Genomic DNA, 23,143 nt, shown 5'->3' on the forward strand with positions numbered 1-23,143 from the left:
GATCATTTTCATTTTCATCTCTAGGTTACACTGCAGTGCCTTTCAATTGCAATTACAACATTACAATACAATTTTTCAAAGCAACTGTCATGGCTGGGTCTGTTACCCAGCATTTTGAGTTCATTATATATTGTGTATTTCTGTTTTTAGTATGGGGATATGTTAAGTTCTTGTTTTTGCATTATTAGTTAGAACTTAAGTCTTTGTGTTTTGTCATTTATTGTTTGGGTTAAGCTCATCTCAGTCAGGTCAGGGGTAATGAATTTTTGAAAATGATACAACCAGACTATCTCAATGCAATGTGTGCGTGCGCGCGTATTTTTGGGTCTGTGTTTGCAATCAGGAAAGAAAGAGACAAGGCTCTGCTGTAAAGCCAAGTGCAGGGGTCGGCAACCCGCGGCTCCGGAGCCGCATGCGGCTCTTTAGTCCTTATAGTGCGGCTCCGCGTGGTTTGGGAAAATAAATTAGAAGTATTTAGCTGAAGTGCATTTTATTTGTGTTTAGTTCTTTTTTTTTTAAAAAACTTGTAGTTCTATATTGGAAGATTGTTGTGATTTTGAAATATAAAAATAAACTATTATTTTATTATTTTTTCATCGCTCAAAATAAGCGTCACACTCGGGGAAGCCGGTGTACCCGCCGAAACGCTGTGCATTTATCGAGACTTTCAACCCCAGATAGGCCAATTATGGATCTTCGGATCCACATTATGTCGGCAGCTGTTCTCAACCGTGAATTATGTTAAAAACAAACACCGCTCACGCCTCACAGATGACAGCTTACAGTCCTGCGTAAAGATGAAAGCCCCGATTTGCAGACGCTGTGCGCAGAGGTTTGGGAGCAGAAGTCTCATTGTACTACGGTAGACCCGACGATGTTTGTGTGAACATGCTTTTCAGCATCTCTTTATTGACCACTTTTCACACACGGTTGCTGTACGCATACAGCCGGCTGTAGCTTTTCAGCTCACAGCCCGATAACACAACAGCAGAGAGAGCACAGGCTTTAAGGCGGCGAGGCGCGATTGCGGGTGCCGCTCAGGTGTGTCCGACTCCCATGCAGCGGCACTGCAGACCATGCCCCGCCACACACAGTAACCAGGTAAAATAGATATTTAGGCAGAATTTTGCAAATATCTATTTTTTTTAGCGGCATAGTGCTTTTTTTCCAATTACTTTTTAAAAGGGTGGCGGCTCACAACAGTTTTTGTTTGCTACATGGATCATTTTAGTTCAGCTGGGTGTCTTTCCTTTTGTTATATTTCTTTAAGAGTTCAAAATGTGTTAATTACATAAATAAAATGAAATTTTCTCTGTAGCACTTCATGGATTTTATAAGCAACACACCTTAGTTGCTCTGTAGATTCTTTTAAAAAGCAGTTAAAAACTTTTCTGTTCAAACAAGCCTGTTGTTGATCTACGTATTTTATATTCTTTATATTATTTACATTTGATCTTTTACATTGTGGTTAATGTCTATTGATTGTATTGTTTATTTTAATATTTTTGTGACTGCCTGTCTGTGAAAAGTGCTTAATAAATAAACTTTACTTACTGACTTTGGTTGTTCACACAAAGCACAAAGGTAAAAAAACAATATATACAGTGTTATCTTCATTTTAGATTTCAAAAAGTATTCGCGGCTCCCAGTGTTTTCTTTTGCGTGGAAACCGGGTCCAAGTGGCTCTTTGGGTGTAAAAGGTTGCAGACCCCTGCCCTAAGTTGTTCAGCCTTAGTTCTGTTTATTGGATCTCCTCATTTTCCCTTCCCCTGGATCTTAGGCTGTATCCCAATTCAGGGTCTGCAGCTTTAAAGTATGCAGCCTCAACGGTCCTCAAAGGGCCGCGTACTCAAAGACCGCAAAGGCCGGAAGTGCGAGGCTTGTGAAATGGGACGGTCTAGCCTCTGTCGCGCTGCCCAGGTTGCCTAGCAACCATGATAGCTGGAAACGTGTGGTTGACAGAAATGAAGGAGAACATATGTCTGTGAAGGTTCTCAGTCATCCAGGTCATCGTAGTCAAAGGAGTTTGCAAAGAAAAGCGTCTGGACTTCTTTAAAAAACTTAAAGAACATACATACATGCTGTTTACAACTACATGAATGTCCTATTGCTGTGATTTATTACTGTTACTGAAGGTCCGCGGCTCCGAAACGTAGTAAAGGGACCTCGGGCTAATACGGTGGGTTCCGTGTCGGGCTGGTAGCCGAAAACTAGCTTTACTTTGTTGTCTGGGTCAACTTTGCTTGCCAGAGACAGAGAGAGGCGTTGAAAGGCTGCTCCAACGGAACTTATTTTTTCCGGAGGAAAACAGGAACACAGTGTACAGTTGAGTCTTAATAGCTTACTTACAGCTGGGCTCGTCAGGCACTCTTCTTGGCTGCAGTGGTTATTATTATATTTACATGCTTCCAGCTCCCGTTTTTGCTCCGTGACAGCTCGGACTTCCTTTCTCTCCCTCCCTCGCTCACAGACACATAACGTGTATGGCAGTCCATTCTCCCTGCAGCACGGACTACACTGCCCATCAGGCTACATGCTTTACAGCTATGCCTGTAGCATTCTGCCTTTTAGCTTAGCACAACAACAACAACAACAAAAAGCGCTCTCTCACCCAGGAAACACGCAGAGAGACAGTCACCCTGTAACCATGGCAACCGTAACGCTGCCGCCTGGAACAACAGAACGTAGCTGTCAAACAAACCCAAACAGTCCAGACTCGCGAGAATATGAAACAGGAAAGTACCGCCGTGTAATCCATTTATTTCACCAAAGTAACTGTATTCTGAATACCACCTTTTTAAACGGTAACTGTAACGGAATACAGTTACTCATATTTTGTATTCTGAATACGTAACGGCCGTACATGTATTCCGTTAGGGGAGACCGGGGATAGTTGTAACGTGGGTCAGTTGTAACACTTCCAATTTCTCCAATCAGGGCTAAGTTTCAAATGATGTGACTCATCCTGTGCATGCCCAATTCAGTTCTGCTATCACATGTGAAAAATCAGCACATTTTGTCAAACACAGACAATTTAACACGAAAAAAAGTAATTTGTATGCCAAAAAGTAGGTTTTTCTACTTTATTTCAATTTCTAATAGCATTATCTGCGTTGCAGTTAAACTCATCAAACTTAAATTATATTATTTGTATGTCTATGGGGATATATTCTGTGTAGGTCTTTAGTGCTAATGTTTTAGCCGTTGGCTGTAATGTTAGCTAGTTCATGGCTATAGGAGTCTGGGTCAGTTGTAACAGCAACAGTCTGGGTTAGTTGTAACAATAATGCAAATGTTACAACTTACCACACTATTACTTTAACTTATATTAAACAAGTTGGGGCAGTGACATCAGCAGAGAGAGGTTCACTGGTCGCCTTTGTATATGCGGTTAATGCCATTGGCAACACAATTCCTCCACTGTTTGTGTTCCCACACATACATTATGCAGACCACTGTGTCAGAGATGGACCAGTAGGAAGTATTGGTAGTGGAAATAAATCAGGATGGGTGCAAGAAACAGATTTCCTCATCTTTCTGAAGCACTTTGCAAACCACACCAAGGTAAGCCATGATAAAAAGTAATGGAATTGTGATGCTGGTGAACAACTACATTTTTTCAGCTTCATTGTTATGTTCAAAAGTTGGTGCAAGAGTTGTAGGTTATAATGCCCACTGAGCCAATGAGGCCAAACTCAAGGAAGACCAACCAAAATTAATGAAATATTCAGTTGCAGAAAATTCCATCATTTGTCTTTTTTGGGGGGTTAGAATATGTTCAAAAGCTAGATTTCTGCATTCTGTCACACACACACAGCTACATAAATGGCTCTATGTGCATTCATGTGTTGAATAAAAAAGATTACATGTTAATGTTTTGTCAGTACCCTTATTTCATTGTGTTACATTTCACCCCATGATATGTTACAACTAACCCAGACTATGGGGTTAATTGTAACATTTCACTCTTTGTGTTTGAGACCATACCATGCAATGGGTAATTGTGCTGCAGAGAAAATAGCTGCACTATTTAATAGCAGAGACATGTAAATACTTTGCATTACATTTTGAATCCACTACCTTAAAAGAGCTCCAATTTACAGACAGAAATGTCAAAAAATGTTACAACTATCCCCGCTCTCCCCTACTCCCCAACACTGTATATCAATCATTATTAGTTATTACAGCAGTGAGTTTGAAGTCTCAAATCAAATCACTTTTGCCACATCACATGTGCAGGTACACTGGTACAGCACATGTGAGTGAACTCTGTGTCAAATACTGAGCTTCAGTAAAGATTCAAGTTTCAGATAGTTATATTTCCTATCACCTTAAATCTTCACTCAAAGACAAGTATCTCTGACAGTGTATATACAGATGTATTATAAATAAGAGACAAATATTGTTCCTTCAGTATGTTGGCATTACTAAATTTGGCTCAGTGCTTACATATATGTGTAGAAAGCAAATGTACGAGCTGTGAAAAGTGTTTCTGATAGAATGAAGAGTAGACTGACATATGAAATGTTCCTTTATTGGGTGAGAAAATCAGACCATGTCATAACTGCTTTAAGTCATACAGAATAGATATCAGAGCCTTAAACAGGCTGACTTCTGCTAAATGGGTCAAACTGGGCAGAAAGTCTACAAACACATAACATCCTTATAGAATATGATGTAACACTATAGATCAACTTAGCTCAGAATATATAAAGCATATAAACAATTACAGCAATATGATGCAACAAACACAGCAGTGCTACTAATCCAAAATACTCAAAGCTTCATAGAACTGAAACAAACATTTATTTTTAGCTCCATTCTGCTGCTGATACATACTTTAGGTTTCTGAATATTAAACTTGTTGCTGCCTTTCATAGTGTGTAACTTGAAGGCCCTGAGTACTTTCTCCCACACTGAAAACACTGGGATGATAACATTATTTGAACATTACCTAATAAGACTGATTCAGGACAGACAATTAGTTATGTTAAACTTTTCTAGCAGTCCTTCACAAACAGGGAACAGTCTGTCTATTCTCTCCATCTGTCAGCTGCTGCTGGCTCTTCCTCCTCCTCTTCCTCACACACTGCTGAGTTTGTCCTGGTGGATCATCAGGGGTGCAAAGCCTCACAGATGATGTGCAGCAGTGGGTCCCTCAGTCTGTCCTCACTCTGGACACTTGCAGTTGTCACACATGGAAATCAAATGTGTGATAAGCTGCAGGATTCAAACACAAGTGTAACTTATAAATACATGTTCATACTTTTATTCCACAATCAGAGAGAAAGAAACAGAGAGAGAGTGCAGGACAGACAGACAGGTGACAGTCTCAGGTGTACATTCTCTGTGAGGCTTTTCACCCCTGATGATGTATTTCATAGCTGGATGGATTTTTTGTCTTTAAATTAGCTCTATGCTTTCTTTCTGATGGAGCAACAAGCAAAAAAAGACAAGTCTCACTGTCCTGAAACATATAAGCCTCTGTGTGAGTGCGCTGTAACAGCATGATACCAATAACTGGACTTTTAAACGTAGAAGAAAGTGCCTTGTGTGAATGGGTGAATGTACAAGTTGTGTGAAGCACTTTGAGTGCTCAGAGTGGAAAAGTGCTATACAAGAACCAGTTCATTAATCACTTATCATTTACACCTGTTTTAAACCTATCCTGTAGCATGTTAGTAGAGATGGCAAAATTTAACATTAGAAGAAAATGTTAGAAAATTATATTTTATTTAAATAATGTATTATTACTACCATTGCTAGTTATTTTTAGAGGTTCTGTGATCACATTTAGGGGGACTTGAGTTTAGACCCCACAAAGTCTCTAAACTCGCCTCAGACTTTTTGTTCATTCAGCAGATATATCAGAGAGATGAGTTTGTGTGTTTGTCAGCTGGTTGTGTTGAGTTGTTCTTTATATTCACCTCAAATCAGCCTGAGTGTCATTTCTCTTTAGTTCTGATCTCACTGCTGAGCTGCACAACAAACCAAGGTCAGTAACCTTCTTCTGTCACAGTTTAAACCTGATACATGCTCACCTAGGATGAGTCCAACTTGTGGCCCTTTGCTGCATCTCTTTCCCCTTCTCTCTGACCCTGCTTTCCTGTCCCCTTTTCTATTAAATAAAGCTGAAAAAGGCCAAAAATACACACGATGTATCAGTTTTGACAAAAACAAAGAGATCATCAAAATTTCATTTTAACCCTCACAGCTCGTCTGACTGTGAGTCCCAGCAGCTCTCAGTTCTTTGAAGGAGACTTTGTGTCTCTGAGCTGTGAGGAGGACGACAGCTCTGCTGGATGGACTCTGAGGAGAAACACAACTGAAGGACAGAGGACTCAGTGTGGAGATGGGTGGGGAAAACCAGCTGGTTCTTTCTGTAAGATCAGATACATGTATCCATGGGACGATGGAGTTTACTGGTGTGAGTCCAGAGAGGGTCCCATCAGTAACATGGTTAACCTGACAGTCACTGGTAAGCTGAGTGTGTGGAGTTAGTGTTGATGAAGCTGTGTGTAAATGGATGAAATGCTGTAGTTTGTCTCTGTGTTGAGGTGGATCAGTGATCCTGCAGAGTCCTGTCCTCCCTGTGATGGAGGGAGATGACGTCACTCTGCTCTGTAAAACAAAGACCACTCCCTCCAACCTCCCAGCTGCTTTCTATAAAGATGGCTCCCTCATCAGGAAGCAGCCTACAGGTCACATGACCATCCAGCATGTTTCCAGGTCTGATGAAGGCCTCTACAAGTGTGACATCAGCGGTCATGGAGAGTCTCCATCCAGCTGGATCACTGTCACAGGTGACACACTCACCTGTCTGTGTTTCTGCAGCTTTCAACATTTACAATGTGACGACAACTTAATGACTGTGTTTGCTTTATTTTAGGGGAACATACCACCACACCTCCACCTACATCCACCTCTCCTCCTGTTCTCTCTGTGTTGTCATTTGTTGGGTCAGTCTGTGTTGTGGTTCTACTGGTGTTACTGGTTCTGCTGGTGAGACGATGTGTTCACAGGACACCTGACGGTGAGACTCAGATTATGCATATACAATGTTCAGTGTGACAATTTGCCTCCATTCTGTGGACATGTTATCATTTTGCAAACGTTTGGAAGAGCATTATTTCACCCTCATTTCCAGCTCTCTTATATGTATTTTCTATTTATACATTTAATCTATATTATTCTTCATTATGATTTATTTCAGCAGATCAAGAACCAACTGGAGAAGATGACATCACGTATAATGATATTAAAATGTCAAATTGTCAGCAAGTCAGACAAAACAGAGGTAGATTTTTTTGCCTTATTCTTTCTGTTAGTTATTCGGACGAGGGCTGAGGGTTAAGAAATAAATTTCCAAACTGTGTGGAAACTATATACATTTTTAAACTGACTACTACTAATAATAATACAAATAATGCTAGTACCATTTAAATTATTATTTAGTGTTACAGTGCTGTAATATATTAAGGCAGTATTATCATTATTATTGCTATTATTATTATCTCCTCTAAAATTTTGATGTTTAATATCTCTCAAAGCTTTTCGAAATGCCCCACAATTGATAGAACAAATTGTCATACTTTTTTTTCGAGATTTCACAAAAAGATAATTTTTTCATTTTAATGGCAGAGGGTTGAATGGTAAAGCATCGTGACACAGCTTGTTGTGATTTGGTGCTATATAAATGAAATTAACGTGATGATACAGTCTTCAGTATTCATATTTTAAACTACATTTTCCTTTCTGTAATCACAACACGACAACTTCATAATTTCGGTAAATGTAATCATACATCTTTAACTCTGTCCTTACTGAGTGTTGTTCACAGTGAGCTGGACTGTGTGTCTGTGGTCTGTGATTAACTGAAGCTAACAGCTCTGCAGTCGTCCAGCATCCTGTTTCTGATAGAAAGAAAACACTTCAGCTGCAGGTGTTTCAACACAGGGCTGTTCATTTTTTTTTTTAAAGAGAGGAACTTGTAGACATCATTTGGAAATGGATTTCTCCATTCCTTTAATTGTCCCACAAGGGCAAATTTGGATGTAACAGCAGCAAGAAAGACACACATACAAAGAAACAGTACACAAGACACAGAACAGAAACATACACAATTTTTACATATTTACATGAAGTAAGTAAGTAAAATTTTATTTATATAGCACATTTCTAGATAAAAGATTACAAAGTGCTTCACAAGGTATAAAACAAAAACAGTCCAAAGTTAACAAAATGCAATTCTAAAAAGATGTGGTTTTAGCTGTTTTTTAAAAGTAATCAATGAGTCTGCAGATCTTAAGTTCTGAGGAAGAGAGTTCCACAGTCTGGCGGCCACAGTGGCAAAAGCTCTATCACCCTTGGTTTTCAGCCTTGTATGCTGAATAACAAGTAGGCCCTGATCACAAGACCTCAGGGACCTACTAGGGACATAGGGCTGTAAAAGTTCAATGATGTAGGCTGGTGCTTGTCCTTGAAGAGCTTTAAATGTCAGAACCAGTATCTTAAAATGGACTCTGAATTCAACGGAGAGCCAGTGCAGCTGTATAAGCAACGGTGTTACATGAGAGTACTTAGATGTTCTTGTCAGAAGCCTTGCTGCAGCATTTTGGACAATCTGCAGATGCTCCAGGGAGTTTTTGTTTAGACATGTAAACGGTGAATTACAATAGTCCAATCGTGATGAAATGAATGCATGAATAACAATCTCCAGTTCAGTATGAGATACTATGGGGCTCAGTTTAGAAATGTTTCTTAAATGATAGAAGCAGGACCGAACCAGAGATTTAACGTGAACATCCAGGGTAAGAGCAGAATCAAAGGTTACCCCTAGGTTCCTGATAGACGATTTCACAAATGTTGAAAGAGGACCAAGAGCATTCATTATGTTAGGTACATGTCTGTCCGGAGCACATACAAGGACTTCAGTCTTTTCTTCATTAAGTTGGAGGAAGTTGTCAGCCATCCAACCTTTGATGGTTTCTAAGCACACATTTAGAATCTGCAGCTTAGAAACATCTTCTGGTTTAAAAGACATATATAGCTGGATGTCGTCTGCATAGCAGTGGTAGCGAATGTCCTCAAAGGGGCTCAAAACATGCTGGAGAGGAAGTAAATATATTAAAAACAATAAGGGCCCCAGCACAGAACCTTGTGGCACACCATAGGACAAGGACGTGGAAGATGACCTGAACTTAGAGACCGCCACAGAAAAGTATCGTTCATAGAGATACGAGGAGAACCACTCTAAGGCAGACCCAGATACACCAACCCAGTATTTCAGCCTTTCAACCAAAATGTAATGGTCAACGGTGTCAAAGGCTGACGTGAGGTCCAACATTACAGAACACTCCTAAGGACAATGGTTACCAAAAACAGAGTACTGTACTGTTATTACATTAAATAAAATTAAATACAGATAAGAGGCAAACCCTGGTTATAGTGTGAATCAGTTAAATCAGTGGAAGTTAAAGCGTTGATGTAAACATCTATGTTTGTCGGGAGCAGTTCTGATTGTACAGTCTGACAGCTGCAGGGAGGAAGGATCTACGGAAATGCTCCTTCATGCATCTAGGATGCAGCAGTCTGTCACTGAAGGAGGCCTGCAGTTCAGCAACATTTACATGCATGGGGTGGGAGACTGTCCATCAGAGATGTTATTTTGGCCAGAGTCCTTCCATCTCCTACCACGTGCAATGGATCCAGGGTGCATCCCAGAACAGAGCTGGCCTTCCTAATGAGCTTATCCAACCTCTTCCTCTCAGCTGCTGATAAACTGTTGCTCCAACATATCACACTGTAAAAAATGACAGATGCCACCACAGAGTCATAGAAGGTCTTTAAAAGCGCTCCCTGTACTCCAAATGACCTCAGCCGCCTCAGCAGGTAGAGTCTGCTCTGACCCATCCTGTAAAGAGCATCAGTGTTGTGGCTCCAGTCCAGTTTATTATTCAGGTGAACACCCAGGTACCTATAAGAGTCCACTATCTCAATGTCCACTCCCTGGATGTTCACCGGTGTCAGTGTGGTGGGTCTGCGTCTCCGGAAGTCCACCACCAACTCCTTGGTTTTCCCGGCATTGATCAGCAGGTGGTTCTGCTGGCACCAGCCCACAAAGTCCAGAGTCCACTGTCTGTACTCTGAGTCGTCCTCACCTGTGATGAGGCCGACTATGGCAGAGTCGTCAGAGAACTTCTGTAGGTGGCAGCGTGGGGAGTTGATGGAGAAGTCTGCAGAGTAGAGGGTGAAGAGGAACGGTGCCAGCACAGTTCCCTGTGGGGCCCCCTGTACTGCAGACCAGCGTATCAGAGACACAGCCCTGTGACCTCACATACTGTGGACGTTCTGTGAGGTAGTCCAGCATCCACTGGGAAATGTGGTGGTCCACTCCTGATAGCTCCAGCTTGTCCCTCAGAAGTCATGGCTGGATGGTGTTGAAAGCACTGGAGAAGTAAAAGAACATGATCCTCACAGTTCTTCCAGGTTTCTCCAGGTTAGTCAGAGCTCGGTGCAGGAGGTAGATGATGGCGTCCTCCACCCCGATGCCAGGCTGGTAAGCAAACTGCAGCGGATCCAATGAAGACCTCACCAGGGGGCGCAGATGGTTTAGAACCAACCTCTCGAGGGCCTTCATCAGATGTGATGTCAGAGTTAAATTCTGAACAGCATAAGAACCCGAAAAGGCAAACAGGAACATTGCTTTGAACTTGCATGCCTGGAAGTAGTCACTGTACTTCAGCCGGAGCATGGAAATGCAGCGATATAGGAGTTCCGAAGTTAGTGGCAAACGGTATGGGGTTGTGAGTAATGATATCTGGCTTGATTAAATGGTTGAGTAAGGTGAACCTGAGAATTTTTGCGAAGAAATTGACGCCTTGGTATGTCTTTATTGTGGAATTTTAATGCCCAGAAATTGGAAAGAATCCAAAAGATACAAAACTAGACATGGTTGCAATGTCGAATAATGGAATAATGGAATAATGGAATAATGGAAAGGGAAGATAAACAAAATCAGGCAGGTGCATAAATTTGGGGACGACAAAAAAAGAAATGAAATCAATATTTAGTAGATCTGCCTTTTGCAGAAATTACAGCCTCTAAACGCTTCCTGTAGGTTCCAATGAGAAGCTGGATTGTGGTTGAAGGTATTTTGGACCATTCCTCTTTACAAAATATCTCTAGTTCATTCAGGTTTGATGGCTTCCGAGCATGGACAGCTCTCTTTAACTCACACCACAGATTTTCAATAATATTCAGGTGTGGGGACTGAGATGGCCATTCCAGAACATTGTACTTGTTCCTCTGCATGAATGCTGTTGGGTCTAAACTCAGACCCCGCTGTATCCAGGACTTATTCCCATGAAAGAAAAACAAGGCAACAGTGTTCGATCGATTACTTGCGCAAGGGAGGCCTCGTTGGTATCTTAGCTCATCACGAATGACCCCAAATCCGGCCTCCTCTCGCTGCCTTTTATTGAGAGACAGTTCAACACAATAGTACCTCCCCTCAGAACCCCCCTTGGTTACAAAGACAAGGCACTATATGTAAATGTATATATATATGTGTGTGTGTGTGTGTGTGTGTGTGTGTGTGTGTGTGTGTGTGTGTGTGTTAGACCTCCTGCTGGGCAGGAAGCTTACATCAAAAGAAGCAGATCTTCCAGATAGGATGCATCTGCAATAAAACACTATAGCCCCTCACCCAGAACTCAAGAATCTGGGGAGGGGGACTGTGGAACTGCTTTCATCCCACAGTTAAACAATGTAGAAATGGATGGTAAGCATAAAAATGACAAACATTAACAATTCACTCTGACAAATGCCTTAGTGGATTTTGAGCAGTGTTTCGGGTCGTTGTCTTGTTGAAAGTAGTGATGGTGAGATGAAGCCTCGTGATGAAGTGAAGCTTTCCATCCAACTGGTCGACTCATGGTTCGAAGCATTGTAATGATTCACTTGCTCTACTGCGCCATCAAGTGGACGATTCAAGTGAAACAGGCTCTTTGATTATAATGATGTGTAAACCTCTAAACTGAATAAATTGTTTTCATGGTTATTTATCCCGAATATTGTCTCAGTATGTCTGATACAAAAAAGAAAGTGGAAACTATCAGGACACAGTTTTGGTATGATTGTGTAACTGTTAGCCTCAGACAGTCAGTCGATAGTATAATTCAGATCATAGATCAGTACATTTACATATTTTTATAACTATCAAAAGAAAGCTGAGGCTAAAAACAGAAAAACGATTTTATAAAAATATTCAGCAGTAGATCAAAAATGAAAGAAAACCATTAGTCAACAAATGAACATTACCTGATGCTGCTGAATTGAAGCAGAGCAAATTACAGAGGTTTTATTAGAGACACACCTTAGCGTTTAAAAATTTTGCATAATGTTAAAAAGTTTAAATTTGTTCAGTAGCCTATTGAACGGCAGAAATTAGGTTTTCTTTTCGGAAGTAAGTAAAAGGAAAAAAACAGCGGCTAGCAGCGCTGTAAACAACGGTAGTCGTATGTGTAACAAGCAAGCGAATGATGCAGAAAACAGATTTTTAGACGGGAAACTGTTCTTGAAGCATACTGTGTGTGTGTGTGTGTGTGTGTGTGTGTGTGTGTGTGAGAGAGAGAGAGAGAGAGAGAGCTGTGCATGAAGTGTGGTTTTATCCTGGTGGAAGCAAAACAGCAAAAGTCAGAGGAAATTCATGACAATGTTTATATGAAGCGTAGTTTGGATCTTCTTTTGCTGCTGGTTCGGTCAATATCGTCGGGTGAGAAATGCGACATCTCACTGATTCTGATCCAACAGCAGGTCCGCGCTTTGTGTTTGCGTCTATGAGCAGAATCTGTGTTCCTGCTCTCATTTACTGTTTTAGCTGTTTGGTGGTTGTTGAAATTTGGCGTTTCGGGCAAGATAAATTTATATTAATAATCGATTCAGGATCAATATCACGTTATCCAAGCTAGAATCGATTTTAATCGATAATCAAAACCCACCCCAATAACTGTGTAATCATGCTTATGTACATCTGGATAATGACACAAACTGTGTGGCGCTTCACTTTTTAATAAACTAAAAGGCATATATCAGGTTATAGAATCTGTAGTGTTGTTTATTTATATTATGGTACTTATCATTTGTGACATTTATTACTGTGTGCATACTTTATAGAAGAGGAAAAAATCTCTTCCTTGCAGGCTCCATCGAAGAAGAAATGCTCAAGTAACTATGTAGCACGTACGTAGTCCAATAACACAACACAGCGTGATGGGAAATCAGCTGTGTTTTGCTGCCCATTTATTACGAATCTGGCGCGAACCGGCGGGACAGTTCCTGAATCAGTCACGTGGTACGGACTGCCCGAGAGGTCTCGAACGTCACTGCATACGTAATCAAAGCGAGCCTCGATACGCGCTTCACAAAAACTCCCCCGAGATTACCCGACACACAGGACACATCACTAGTTGAAAGATCCAGCCCCGGCGCAGCTTCAGCTTTGTCACTGATTCCTGGACATTGGTCTCCAGAATCTGCTGATACTGAGTGGAATCCATGTGTCCCTCAACTTTGACAAGATTCCCAGTCCCTGCACTGGCCACACAGCCCCACAGCATGATGGAACCACCACCATATTTTACTGTAGGTAGCAGGTGTTTTTCTTGGAATGCTGTGTTCTTTTTCCTCCATGCATAACACCCCTTGTTATGCCCAAATAACTCAATTTTAGTTTCATCAGTCCACAGCACCTTATTCCAGAATGAAGCTGGCTTGTCCAAATGTGCTTTAGCATACCTCAAGCGGCTGTTTGTGCTGTGGGCGGAGAAAAGGCTTCCTCTGCATCACTCTCGCATACAGCATCTCCTTGTGCAAAGTGAACCGAATGGTTGAACGATGCACAGTGACTCCATCTACTGCAAGATGATGTTGTAGGTCTTTGGTGCTGGTCTGTGGGTTGACTCTGACTGTTCTCACCATTCGTCGCTTCTGTCTATCTGAGATTTTTCTTGGTCTGCCACTTCGAGCCTTAACTTGAACTGAGCCTGTGGTCTTCCATTTTCTCAGTATGTTCCTAACTGTGGAAACAGACAGCTTAAATCTCTGAGACAGCTTTCTGCATCCTTCCCCTAAACCATGATGGTGAACAATCTTTGTCTTCAGGTCATTTGAGAGTTGTTTTGAGACCCCCATGTTGCTACTCTTCAGAGAAATTAAAAGAGGAGGGAAACTTACAATTGACCCCCTTAAATACTCTTTCTCATTATTGGATTCACCTGTGTATGTAGGTCAGGGGTCACTGAGCTTACCAAGCCAATTTGGCCATTTCACTTCTCAAATATCACTGTGTGTGTCTCCTATATGATATATTTAACTGACATTTTTTATTGTAACAACCACCGATTTATACAGGAAAATAATGACTATTAACAAGGTTGCCCAAACTTTTGCATCCCACTGTATTGGAAGAATTCAGGAGACCATGCTAAAGAGAACCACCTTCCGCTATAATAACCCCTGAAGCTGAAAGAAGGGTCAGTGTCTGTGTAAGGTTGAAAGTCAGCGTAAACCAGCTGTCCAGCGTGATTGTGTCAAGGAGTGATGGTTTAGGTGCTGCAAGTGAAAGTAAGTGAGAGATAAAGGAGAGGCCTTGAGGAATTATGCGTAGTTCAAACTTTAAGTGTCCCAAAAGGGAGAGTAGCTGCTGGGTGACAATCACTAGGTGGAAACTTTCTCAGAAACCCTTAACTAAAAAATTGTTGAAGTCTGGGTTAGGGTGATTTTTTGAAAGCTAATTTTAAAGTGGAAATATGAATGGGTGTCAAAATGGAAAAAGCTAGTCATTGCTTGGGTTGGTTGTGGGGGCATGCTGGTCGGGAATGACCACATACAAAAGGAGTGGAGACAGCAGCACTGAGACATGAGCCATCCTGTTGAAATTATTGCAGATGGTGAAGCCTTCTAGGTGCATTATGGTTCTGCCGTTCCTATCTGGACCTTGAGGCAAAGGCATGCTAGGAGTGGACACTGTGTGTTTGGAAATTTCTGGTGTAGAGGTCAAGCAGTTAAGAGGTGAGGCCAGAATACGCATGATGATGGGACTGTCGTGGCTGTCAATCAACCTGGGAGATGCGGGCTGGTTGAGTGGTGGAAGAATGAGCTCTGCTTGATCTATATATTGACCAGCAATGATTTGTTGGTGAAGATGAACAGACACTGGGGAAGGTTTTGGAGCTGGTGGGTTGGGAAGAGGAATTGCAGAAGCCGGAGTAAACTTAGCAATATTAGTTTGAGAAGAGGGGGCCTGAGTTAAAAAAAAACAAAAACAAAGATCTGACAGGGGGAGGGAGAAAAAGTGGGTTAGGAGGAGGTACTGTGAAACTGGCAACCTGATGCCTGGACGGTTTGTTAATAAGTTTAGCAAGGAAAGAATGAGTGGCAGAGAAATTGTCAACCCGGTACCAGGAAAGCTTGCTGCCGAGTTTCATGAAGAGATGATAGATGGCTGAGGGACTGGCAACCCAGTGCTGTGAAGATTTGCTGAGGCGAGCTGCAAAGAAGACATGGAAGTCTGTTGAACTCGCAACCCAGTGCCATGCGGAGTAGGAGGAGAAGGGAGCTGAAATTTCGCCGTTTTGAAACACACAATGTGGTTGCTGGCTGGTGGACGAGACTCCAAGGTGAGGGGAAGCTTCACTGTTAGAGATGTTGGCTTTGTTTATCCCCAGAAGAGGATTATCTTTGTTTGCAGTCTGAATGAGGGAGTCTTGAGAAGTTAAAAAGAATTGGAATAGCTTTGTTTGTTTGCTTGTTGTCAGACCAGTGAAAGTGAATCCCTCTCTCTTCTAAAACTAATGAGAGACAGGCTACGGTCCTGTCTAAAATTCTTAATTGGAAGTTGTTTCCGGGAGACCTTACTGGAGCGTGGGAACGGCGGCTGTCCTTGGAGTTAGGCACTGTGATGGATTGGATTTCTGGGAAGTTCTGCTGGGCTGGAGATGCATCTGAGAGCGATCAGAAGTGGATCTGTGCCAAAAACTTTTGCTGGTGATTGATCTTCCTCTAATCGAAGTTCAGAGGTTATAATTTTGCAGGGATGGTGAGAAACCACAGTTGTTGTATTGCTGTGAGGAGTGCAGAGAGGAATTCTGTGGAATGGATATGGTAGACCGGATAGCCGAGCGGTGAGAATGGCTGCTGGAAGGTTCCCCATGTGGGCCGGGGACGATCGGTCTCTCTGTGGCTCCATTATGATGTTTAGGGTTTGGGATATCTGGACTGCCTGAAAGATGTCTGATGAAGAAGGACTGAGATCAAGCACCTTGAGGTGACTATTGTTTTGATTTGGTGCTATATAAATAGAACTGAATTGAACTGAATCTTGATCTGATGAGCTGAGAGACAAGAAATCCATAATGACCAACTATGCAGGTGAATAGGATTCAGTGCTCTTAGAGTTGTTTGACGTCGTAGTGTTCGCATGAAAATGAGAACAGCAGGTATTAGTGAAGGGGGCATATACAGAGTGAGGGTCGTAAGGAGCGTGAATGTGGTGTGGTCCCACTCCTGAAATTCAGATAAATATCTCCACTTAATCTAATTATCTTTCCAACACCATGTTTAAATTTAAATCTCACATTTGTAAAGCTGATAATATGGTAGTTTGTGTGACTTATTTGCATGTTGATCCAAAAGCTGATAGCCCTGTGGTAAGAATTAAGACTGAAAATACAACCAAGCAGAGAATGCTTAATAATAACCAAGAATGTGAAGCCCATGAAAGAAACATTCATTCTTTATAACAGTTTAATTTTACTTAAGATATTATCAGTATAAAAATAATCACTGTTGTGTGTGTGTGTCTTTATTGCGCAGACAGTGATCCAGCTGTAGTCTACTCAGCAATGAGAACAGGGGACGTCAGTTATGGAGAAATCGTCATCAAAGAGAGGAAAAACGAATCAAAGATGAGGTACAGCTGCTCTTCTCTGTCTCCTTAACTGTTACATCTACAGCCAAACAAACTGAGGCTTTTCTTTAAGCTAAACGCTGACAAGCTGATCTTTAGTCGGTGCATTGTTCGCTTTTACTAACATGGTAACATGTGATAGTTAACACCAAACTGTTTTGCATGCATTTATAGTTGCTTTTAGAAATTCGACAGATATGTGGAAATTGTTTATGAATTTATTGAAAGAATTCAGACAACTGACTGGAAAGCAGTTTTATTGTGAGGTGAGGCCCATTCTTCATTTATTGATTTATTATTCTATAATAGAGCAAGCAGACACAAAAAATGTTGAGTTGATTTCAAGTGCATTAAACATGAAACGCAGCTCAGATCAGTTGTTTTTTCTTTTTCTTTTTTTTATTTGCTACACAGACAGATTGTTTTCTAGATTACTGATTAATTAGTTGCTGGTAGGAGACAGACTGAACAGACCAAATGTTCTTTAAGACAATGAATCATTTTCCCCTCTTTACTTCTGTAAACATGAAAACCACAGCTGCAGCTACTTCCTGTTGTTGTTTCTAATCCTGTTGTTTATTCTACTTACCTGTAGTTTAAAGTTGGTGAGACGTCTTATTGCAGTGTGTCATAGTTATTGCTATTGGTTATGGTTATTAATAGTGCTCATGTTGTGAGTACTTTTTGTTTTTCTGCTCTGTGGTGAAGTGTATCAGTCTGCACTTAAAAGAGATTGCAGCTTTATGGCCGTCCACCTTCCTTTTCACAGAAACAGCTCGCAGTGCTATGTGGTCACTGTATTTCATTTTTTTTAAGTGTGTGAGAAACAAAACAGTCACTGTCCAGTTTAGTATAGATTAGTATTAAAAGTGTGTTTGAACCTGAGTGTCCTTTAAGTTGGTCATTAAAACCAAACAAGATTTACTATATTAATAAACTTCAATACATATAAATAAATTGTACTAGAAACCCCAAAACCCTGAAATCACAACAACATCCATCCATACAGCTAGACACGTGTTTTCTAATAGTTTTCCATTTTTAAGGCCATGGAGTTACTGTAGTCTATCCCAGCAGGCACAGGGTAAAAGGTGGGGTATCCCCCTGACAGGTTACCAGTCTATCATAGCTCAGGTTTTAGACTGGTCTAAATTCTGTTTCACACAGAAGTTCCATACTCACATATGATGACCAAAACGTCCCATTTGTCGGTCTTTTTTCAGACAGATGATGAACTGATAATTTGAAACAAAGCCCTGTATGTAATAAATGGGGATTTTTTTGTAAATTGTGCTAATCAATGTAAAGCCCCTCTGAGTAGTCCAAAAATACAAATATGGAGCTGGATCCAATAGATACCAGTTATTGTTTTACTGCAAAATGTTATTGTATCTGAGAAACTAGAAAATGTAGTATATGATCTGAGACTCAGACTTTGCTCTGATGAAGATTTATTGGCAGAAGGTTTGAGGTTTCTGCTCAGCTGTGGGTCTTTCTGTGGAATTTTTATGTCCTTCCACAGCCATGTTGGGTGTACTTGCAGTTCTAAAGTGTTCATAGGTGTGTCTCACCTTATGGGGCCTGTGAAGGATAACCTATTTTACCCTGGGTAACCTGGGTTTACCCTGTTTCTAACCTTGGGCTCCCAGAAAAACTAGGATCCCTTACTGTTACTGTTAATTGCACATAAAACAGGTCAAAGACTGAATGACAAATTTTAAAAGGCTTGAAACTACAGAAAAGACATTCCATCTGATGATCTTATGCTGGGTAAGATCTAGAAATAATGTCTGAAGCTTCACTGCTCACTGTTTGAGCACAAGGAGAAGGAGACGTTTGAAACAGTAGGTACTGTCCATAGATGCTATAGTCCTTCCTGAAAATGTTAGAGCATATAAAATGACTGTTTTAAAAAGTAAGGATGAAAGGCTGGGATGTGTGATGGACAAGGTGAACCAAGAAGCAAATACCTACCCAACACTAGTTAGTCAATGAAAAATGTGTGTGTGCCTACAACCTGACCTCCTAAGAAGAAGTAGATTTAGATTTTATCCCATTAACTTTAATTAAGCTGTAAAAACTGCATTAATGCTGACAAAATTATGTGAATTAAAGGCTATCAAATTTTGTGGAAATATGCAGACAGTTTACCTTGTTTCAGGTTTTGTCATTCTTCTCCAGGACATTTCAACATAAAGATAAAATGTGAGCAGTACGGATGCTCTGTGATTTGTATCTAAACTGGTTCCCAGTAAAGTCTGAACTGGGACTGTGTGTGATGCAGAGAGGTGGAGATTGGAGGTCTTGATTGAACTACAAAGCTTGTAATCATGTTTCCTGTTGTTTGAACTGTGTGTGTTTGTGTTCAGACTTTAAACCAGAGCCAGACGTCATCTACTCTTCACTGAAGTAGTCCACCAGTCCAACCACTGACGTCCAGCTGCTGGTATCTAACTGGTCCCTCCAGCACCTCAGACCAGAGGACATCCACATGTTACAGATTTTAATACTTTTGTTTTTCTTACAGAAATACATTGATGAACAAAAAATGTGTTTTTAAAGAAATTTCTGTGTATTATATATGAGTACATATACACATAGCTCTATATATCAGAACGGTAATAAAATTGGCCCGTTGCTTCATGTAGTTTCTCTGCAGGATTAATAAACTTGTTCTCACGTGTTTTTCTCATGGGGATTTCATGTGGGTTTCAAAAATGTGTCAAATGGAAAATGTGAATTGTTCCAGTTCGGCTGTGGCTAACCAATATATGCTTCAGTTAGGTGCAGCAAACAGTCATCATGAAACAGCAAGACATCATGTAGCGTGAGTGTTGGCAATATGACGCAACAGAGCCACTTCGATCAACAATTGTCATTTTAGGCCCATTAAAGACACGTGACTGGACAGACACCGCGTGTTATAACTTTGGGGCCACATGGGGTCTGCCCTTGCAACTTCTGATTGGTTGAAGTTATGTGAACACGGCATCGCTACCATAATTCTATTTGCTCAAACTATTAAAAACAAGCTGTCAATCATCCACATTAGCTAAGAGAAGCCAAAGCTACAACGCCTCAGAGTTTCAAGTGCCAGAGGCAATTTAAACTCTTCTTGTGTATGACAGAAAGACCCGGCTGCTTCTGAATGTGTGGTTAAATCTTCAAAAATATTAAAAAAACAAGGAGTTATCGGCATTTTAATGAAATTAAATCATTTCTCCTGTTTAATATCTAAAAAACATCTGAACATTTATTTAGTAAAAGTGCTGTAATTTTTCACTGCTTCACGTTGGAAGCATACATCTTTGCACAGATGATGTTTATATATTGATTGCTGATTTTCTAGATTAAAATGTGAACTAAAGCAGATTTCTAAAGGGGTTATATGGGTTAAAAATAAATTAGGCAAGGAAAAAAATTACTTACTTTTTCTGTGTTCCAGCCTCAGTAACTTTGACACAGTAACATATGCTGTAATATTTACTCGTCATTTACAAAATCTCAAAAGAGTTCACTTTATTATGATACCAAGATTGTTTAAACAGAGTTTGTAATTGCAGAGGCCAGAGGCCTGGGAACTTGCACAGCTGTTCCTAGGACTGGGCTCTTCTGGACAGAGATCTCTTCTTTGTTTGTTTGTTTGGTTTTTTGTTTGGTTGTTTTTTGCCTGTCCTGTTTGTTCTTTAGCCATCTGAATTATTCTCTGAAGGCCAAGAAAGGTGCCCAATGTATTTACTTTACCAGGTGGATCATCGCAGCTTTGCTGAAAGAAAGGGAGGGAAAGAAAAAAAAGAGGAGAAGAGGGACAGTAAGAGAAGACACTTTAAACAAAAACAAAAACAAAAAAATCAACTGGACCACCTGGTGAGAGAAAAAAGAAAAAAAAAGAGAAAACGGGCAAAACGAGAGAAACACAGTAAACACAACACCACTGCTGTGTTCCTTCTTCCTGATATTGCTGTCATTCGGTATCTCTAGGGCCGACACCATGCCCGTCTTCCTATTCTTGGCTACCGTTACTATGTCTGGTTGGTTAGCCATCATCATTTTGTCTGTCCGAATATGGAAGTCTCGCAGGATCTTAGCTCCATCAGAAAGAAAGACCATTGACCATCTTGACCATCCTAGGGGGTGTTTCTCATATCGACCTTGGGACTTCCAGGTCATTCTTGTCTCAGATGTTTCTGTATACTACGATGGCCTCTTGGTACCCAATCTCTTGTACCAGGTGGTGATCCCCCCTTCTAATTTCTTTGTCCAAATGTTTAAACACAGAGCTACTAGTTGTTTCTCCATCAATCTGGATGCAGGGTATCAAAAATTGGGGTTACTTGCGTAGTAGCATTACAACAGCGCCCTATTTTCATCTTTTGCCCACCGATGCCATCTTGTTCCAAGACAAGACAGAGCCATTGCATAGCATGTTACTAAAAACATTTTATAGGTACAGAGATACAAAGGTGTACACTTTCACCATAAAGACACTAAGAGGGCTGTGATTCTCATCATATATACCCAATAGAAAACGTAATTTAAAATGTATTAACAATAGAAAAATAGAACAAATGAGAGGAAAATGTCTAAGGTCTGGGAGGTCAGTTCCTTCATCATAATTATGCAAATTCTCATGACCATTGATCAACAACCACTGGTCAATGGCCATGAGTACCATTCACAAAGAGTTGGGGAATGGCTGCAATCACAGCATTCTAGGTTGGTGAAAGATGTACCCTTAGCCCCCCTCCTTGATTCAGAGATGGTGTAATGGTGTAAGTAAGAAAAATTAAATAAAATGTATTGTCTAGTTCAGGTGAGCTCTCACATTCTCAAAGATGAGATTGTATAACACTGATACAAGAGGGCAGCAGAGCTAGCAGAACAAACCTGAGCTAAAGAAAAACTGACTGAGGCCATTTGAGTAGGGATGGATGCTTGAAAAATAATTTCATGTTTCTATGGTGAATGTAATTAAATCATGTAGTATCTGTATGAAATTCAGCAACTTAATTTTTTCTTGTTAAGATGATGTGATACAATCTACTAAGAGTGGTTAGTTGCCGGGACTCACAAAATTCCCAAGATCACATGAAATTTCAAACTGCAGGAAAATCACTGGGGTTATAAAAGGCAGACAACCATACACACACCATGTATATGCTATTGCTATTTCTTGTGGTTTAACCTGTTAAAGACGAAAATGTAAGGAGAAGTCTGCATTAAGCCTTATAGTCATAGCTTTCCTACTTTTGTCAAGGCTTGTGTGACAGCTCGGTGGCGTGGTGGTTAGAGCTGTTACGTTATAGCAAGAAGATTCTGGGTTCAAATTCACACTCCAGCTAGTTGGCAGTGGAATCTCTCTGTACATTCAACCAATGTACACTATTGAATTAAATAAATCCAGCACACTCCTTTTTTCAGTGCAGCTACAGTTAATTTTTCAACACTGCTCTCAATTTGCACCATTTTATGCACATTTTATAATAGTTATGTATGACCTCAGACAATTAGACTAGGCTGTGTGAAGCCCTTCCTCACTGCCACTCAGCACCATAGGGTGTACAGGGTGGAGGTAGAGAAGTTGCCTTGCTGGTCAGGACTCTGCAGTGGGCTACGTTTAGTCATTGTGCAAATGTACTGTTTATAAGATTGGTGAAAACAGCAGTCAGCTGAGACTGAACTTGGATGAGGAAATGTTTCTCCCACTCAAAACGCTACGTCGAGATGAACAGAATCATTTTTTACAAACTTTAATATATAATTAGGAGCTTTTTAAAAGTTAAACATGTGAAGAGCTAATGAATCATGATGTTTTGTTCTGTGAAACTATGAAACCAAATGTAGAGCGATCTAACTCATCAGCAACTACCTTGATAATTGTGGGAGTTAAAATCCAAACAAAACAAACAGATTCATTTTTTATTTCCAGCCAAAATAAGAAACAGATCAGTCATTTGGGGTTTTATATTAAAGTTCCACTTCTACTTCTTATGAAGAGTTTATGTTTTTGTTAGCGTTTTCATGCATGCGTATCATTTTGTCTGTAAACATTTTATCTCAAAATTTTGAATGAATTATGATAAAACGTTTTAAGGGTGTAGAGTGTGGTCTTGTTAGCAATACATTAAAACTTGGCTTGCATCAACCTGTCTTCAGAGTTAACTTAATAATTTA

General features: G+C 40.5%; 1 long non-coding RNA gene across 1 annotated transcript; it reads left to right on the top strand.

Annotated features, from left to right (window-relative positions):
- The first annotated feature begins 6,923 nt into the window (after window positions 1-6,923).
- On the top strand, window positions 6,924-17,024 carry LOC120438298. The gene is made up of 3 exons (XR_005611787.1): window positions 6,924-7,033; window positions 7,217-7,297; window positions 16,876-17,024. It is a non-coding gene; the product is annotated as an uncharacterized LOC120438298 (long non-coding RNA).
- Window positions 17,025-23,143: the final 6,119 nt, after the last annotated feature.

This window comes from Oreochromis aureus, linkage group 3, assembly GCF_013358895.1.
Source record: "Oreochromis aureus strain Israel breed Guangdong linkage group 3, ZZ_aureus, whole genome shotgun sequence".
Taxonomy (NCBI): Eukaryota; Metazoa; Chordata; class Actinopteri; order Cichliformes; family Cichlidae; genus Oreochromis; species Oreochromis aureus.